Genomic DNA, 6,000 nt, shown 5'->3' with positions numbered 1-6,000 from the left:
CTGTTAAGAGGTTTTGATGTGGATGCCTAGGACAAATGTCCTTTGTATAATCTGATGTGGTTCTTTCCTCTTCTACTTCTGCAGCAGATTAAGAAGTAACAACTTTTGAGATCAAGAATAAACTGTTCATCATAACACTTACTTTACTGGTTAATATAAACTTGGATCAGAGCCATTCATTATCAGTAGACTTTTGATATTGGGGGTGAAATATGTTTAGCATGTAAAATGTTCATCAGTTAAATTTTCTTTGAAGAATTCTTTGGAGTTCTGTGGGAATTTTATTCAGCTGGGGTTAACCTAGATAAAACTGAATTCTTTATTGATGTCAAGAAAACATGTTTATAATAAAATCATTCAAGAAAGATGAAGTTTTTTTCACAGATATGTTTTCCTTGCTTATTGACTGAATAGCAGTTAAAGGCAATACTCCATTTAGATATAGATTTAGATAGATATAGAAAGTATTTTAGGTTAGTTTAAGATGAGGCCCTTATTTAGAAATGTAAACTCTTTCTTTTGTACTTACTTTTTTTCACAAAGTGAAGTTTCTTGTGTTATCCTGAAGATTCCATCTGAATTTTCAAGAGTATTCCAGTTGGTGGTTTCTGCGGGTACCAGTCACACCATGGGGCTCATGCAATATTTGCTAGATTGTGTAATTTGTGTTCACATTCGGTTTATGTCAGGAATCTTTGAGCTGAAAAATACCTCCAAATAAATTATGGAACTCTTACAGGAAAACATAAAGGATTTGGAATAGTCTTCACAGTCTCTAGATATTATTGAAAATCTGAGGGAAATCTCAAAGTGCTGTGCATGCAAGGAAACCTCAGAATATTTCTGAGTTGGAAGAGTTCTGCTATGAAGAATTGGAAAAAATTCCAAATGCAAGGCCAGAAAGACCCTTAGCTGGTACAGAAAATGTCTGCCAAAGGAGGTATTGCAAAGTACTGACTGAAAGAGTCCAAACTTCTGCCCCTGTCATCTTCACTGTTTTCTTTCTTTGACTCTGTAAAGAACTGCATGTAACTTGCACGTACAATTTGACCAAGGGTGCCTAAATTTTGCACACAACTGTATTTGTATTGTTTGTGATTTACTTTAGAATTAAAAAAAAAAAAGATGCCTGCCTCTCCATGTGTAGTGATAGAGTAACCTTCCCCCATGTGACTGCTGGCTGAGATAAAGGAAAGAAAAGGGGATGAGTTGGGGGAAGTGAAGGTAAGAATATATTTCTTCCCAATTATTGGAATGTATAATGGGGAATGGGATTTAATATGAATAAATTGTGTACGCACACCCTGTTCTAGAGAAGCTAAAGATAATGAAACAAAACATTGCTGTTCTAGAAATGGTTTTAGTAATTGATGATGATGATGCTGTTATTAATCAGTAAGTGAGGACTGGCCATGAGCTTCTCAAATGTAGAAAGGATATTTGTATTGAGCATACATTCTCTTCCGGCTTTAAAGATTAAACTGGGCAACAACAACAATGCTGCTTGAGCATAGACTTGAAGTATTGTCTACAGCTAGCCTCACTTAAAAGCCTGGCTTCACAATTTGAGTGCATAATTTTTTAATCTGGTTAGTTTGGTGATAAAAATGCAGATCTGTTGGATGTTGCTGAGCAAATTAATAAGAGTAATTTAATTTCCTCTGCTTATATTTATAATTTTATGAAGTAAGAGATGAAAAGGAGGAACTAGCAGGATTTTGCATGCTTGCTGGAAAGCACTGACATAAAGCAGTTTGTAATGCATTTGATCTATAATTCATCACAATCCTCCCAACTTTTAGAGAATAGAAAAGAGAAAAGCAAGTGAATTTGAAGAATGCCCATCTGGCTCTTCCTGTCACTTTCTGCAGGACTAGGCACTTGGTGGTAGGACACAAGGGAGTGCCAGGCTTTCGGTACTGATGATGGAAAAAGGTTTGAAGGTAGCGATAATCACAAAGTGATACTAGTGACATTGTTATTTCCAGCTCAAGACTCATGTTCAGGTAGTTGTAAATGTGTTGGCTTGAATCTTTTACTGTCCTCCTGCTTAGAGACCAGGAGAAGCATATCCTTGGCTTGGTAAAATAGACATATTTCACCACCAGGTACTTAAAATTCCTCTTCCTATGACAGAGCCAGGTTGAAGAGGCTTATATCATGTTTTCAGAATTCAGAACTTATATTGTTAACAATTATTATAATACTACAGTCATTTTCCTTTAAATATGGGTGACGTGTATAAAAGAAAGGTTTATTCCAGCAGCTGATCCCCCGTTTCTTCACCTGGCCAAGCTTCTATAAATTGTACTGAACTGAAAATGGTCTGTGAGCCTTGCAAATTAACCCACAAATGTTACTAGCTTTTGCAAACAAGAAAGCAAAGAAGCCAATAATCTGTATGGAGAGCTGGAATAAGAACTCAGGATGAATCAATTAAGTTATATTTATGCTTACTGATACACTGTACATATATACATACATTTCTTTCTATGCATAGGTGCCTTTTTTGTATCTTACAGCATCCTTAAGCATGGGATTTCATTTCTGTGCCAATCTGTGCCTGGTAATGACTAATTGGTAATAAGAGTCCATGCCTTGAAAGGCAAGATTTGAGGATCTGTGCTGCTGTGCCTCCTTATCCCTTACCTACATAATAAATGCAGGGTCAGGTTGCTAGAACAATAGAGCCTTCGCTCAGTTCAATATCAAAGCTACTATGTGGTCTAAGAATGCATCTGTAATGATTTCACACCATGAAGGATACCCATGTGTGGTTATTTTGATTCATTATCAGTTGTAAAGCAATTATTCCTGTATTTTGGATCTTCTGTTGGCGTATATGCATGTTCAAGCTGTATTTGATTAACATTTTATATAAGATCTGTGTAACCTTGTGGCTCTTGCTCTTGGCTTCTTTGCAAGAGATCAGTGACTCACTACAAGTTGCTAGCTTTGGAACTAATAAACAATAGTTTGGATCCTCTCCAACTGTTGGTTTTGGACCAAGTTTTCTGCCACATTTTCTGGCATGATCAACAGGATGGGAATATTCAGCATTGGGAGGGTGCTGTAAGGGAGAGGCCCCTTTTCCATTGAGGATGGGACTCTGGAGTGGCTCTGCTCAACCCAGGACTCTCCTTCTGAACTTCCTAACTGGAGATGGTTGGGTTTTTGTTTTTTTCTGTTGGTTTTCTTGTTTTCTGTTTTACTCTGTAGGAGTCAGTTGCAGGATTTGGGAGGAGAATGTTGAGGACAAGCTCTGAGAGGATTTGCTGTGTGATTTGTGGAGACTTTACAGCTGTCATGAGTCTGAGAATCTGGGGTAGTGTTTAGGAGGTAGCTGTGCCAACATTGGTGGCTGCTACTAAGACATGTACATGTGTTTTCCAATTGACTACTGGAGAGAGAAGTATAAATGAAAGTAAGAACACTGGGTTGTGGTAAGGTAGGAGTATTAACCCTGATTTTCACAGGTTCTGGTTTGCTCAAATGGGTACAGGTAAATAATCAGACACTGTAGCATAGACCATACTTTTATTTTATTCATTGCTTTTATTTTTAGAAAATTATAATAGAAAAGTATCTTTTAACAACTTTTTTCTTTAAAAAAAATCATAGAGAAATTGGAAGCATTGTTTATGTCAGTCACTGCCAGTAAAAGGCAGTAGAGAAAAGTCAAGTTTTTTGTTGAACAGTCCAGCACAATCATTTTTGGGGTTATTGAACCACCTACTACTTTAAATTTGTTAGTTTATCCATATTGTTTGCTTAATAATGGGTATTTCTCAGTTCTAACCTGGGACTCTTCTGATGTGTTCAGAGTACAACTCCCAGGAGTAGCAGTTGCATCACATCCAGAGAAGGACGTGCCAAGCAAGTCTCTTGCAAATTTGCACTGTTAAAGCCTTTAACTTTTTGACACATCATGTATACATTTCTTACAAAATACTGTATTTTATTTGCAGGACAAGCAATAATAATCCTGGCCAGAGGAGATGCTTTATGAAGATTTGATTCTATTAACACTGTTGGCTTCCTTACTGAGCAAGCCAGTAGAGTGAGACTTGTCACTATTGTAAAAGCTCTGGGGCTGTCGGCTGGAGGGAGAACAGAGAGGGACTTCTAGCATTGGCAGCTTTCAGCAATTGGGGGAGGAATAGTTTTACACTAATGATACAGGAACTCTTCTGCCCCACTAGCTAGCTGCATTCCAAGCTGTCCTAAGAACTAAAGGTGCAATCTTATGCACATTTACTCAGAAGGAAGTCCTATTCAGTTCAATGGAATATACATCCACATAAAGTGGGAACAGGAGGTGTCCCACAGTAGCACTAGAGTCCTCCCCGACCAGGTGATATCATATGGCTACAGCCATTATCTGGCTCCTGGAGAGAAACCACTTCAAGAAAGTAGAAACTTGGAAGTAGCTTTTCCCTGGAAGGTTGTGCCTGAAATCCTTGCCAGGACTGCTTTAAGCACCTGTTCCTCGAGAGGCAGCTTTATCTGTTCTTTTTTTTTTCTTCAAAGAACACAGACATCCAGTAGGTGAAGCTGAATAGCTCTTCAAAAGCCTGCATCTGAAGCTTCTCCCCAGCAGGGCATTCAGGGTATGAGGGAAGTTCCTGACGTGGGGTGGCTGCTGCTACCTCAAAATCCACAAACTGGCACCAGTGCATAGATCTGGGGTTGACTACGTATGCCTGCCACTGAGATTACCTGGGAAAGATCAAGCATAGCTAGAAAGCCATTACCCCAAAGGTGGCCATTTCATTAGAACCAGGTTCAGCAAAAACCTTTGGCATTTTTTTCCTAGGCATGAGGCACTGGATCAACAACTGAAGTTCAGTTTTCCAGATCAGTGCTCCAGTAATCTCTTACTTTCCCCAAGCATATGAGTAAGAACAACAAATGACCAGAACCAGTTTGCTTTATACCTGGAGCTAAATCACAAACCTAAACTACCTGTCAAAGATGTCAAAAATACACATGCACACACACACACACACTATATATATATATATATAGGTTCTTATAAAAGTAGATGGTATGGATCTTAGAAACTTGCTTTAGAGTACATACTTCCTGGGCAGCTTTGCCATCCAGGACAGGTTTTCACAGATAGATACCTGGTTTTTTTTCTTTTTCCTTTTCCAAATAATATATACAACTGCATGAGAGATTTTTGTCTGAAGAGAAGTGGTATACAAACACAGTTGCAGCAGTTTTCATAATTATGGCTGCACGTATTCAATCATAACAGAAATGGGTGTAGCTTTTTCTGGGCCTTTCTACTTTCTACTGTGCACTACACTACTTATTCCCATGCAATTGCATATCCAAGTATGGAGGGAAAAATACAGCGGAAACGAGCTATCAGGCACCGCTACCGTACAGCGCACCAAAACTATAACATTTTACAGTCATGAAAAAGCTATTATATCTCTGATTGTCTTGCTTAATATAATTTGGCACAATTAGGCGAAACATGAAAATATATACCACAGGAATAATACACTTCATATATTCAAAACATACCATCTCAGGCGCCCAGACAGGACAACCAAAATGTCTGTGCATTTCAAACAATACACTTTAAAAAAATCTGAACCAGATTTAAACATGCCTTGAACATGCATCTTTAAAAGGGTAGGAAAAGGAGATTACACATATTTAAAAGTCAAACATATGATCAGTTATCCCACCCAAGGTAAAATCCTCTTACTACAATGCTTGGTATAAAAATACTTCTCTTTGCTGCTCTGCTTGAAAATAATTTTTTCAAACCAGAAATTCACTCATGCTTATAGAATTTAAACTCTTCAGCTTTTATACAATGTAGAAGAGGAACTTTATTATTATTATTATTATTATTATTATTCAATACTTTCTATTTTATTTTTAAGGAGAAGATGTGTGATAGAGGCTGTGTCAAAGTCTTGAAGGAATCCACGCTTGTGTGAGGTTTTTTAAGCCTGTAAGAAAGAAAAAGCATACTTA

The sequence above is a fragment of the Candoia aspera genome, chromosome 2 (assembly GCF_035149785.1).
Source record: "Candoia aspera isolate rCanAsp1 chromosome 2, rCanAsp1.hap2, whole genome shotgun sequence".
Lineage (NCBI taxonomy): Eukaryota > Metazoa > Chordata > Lepidosauria > Squamata > Boidae > Candoia > Candoia aspera.
This window is presented reverse-complemented; position numbering follows the sequence as displayed.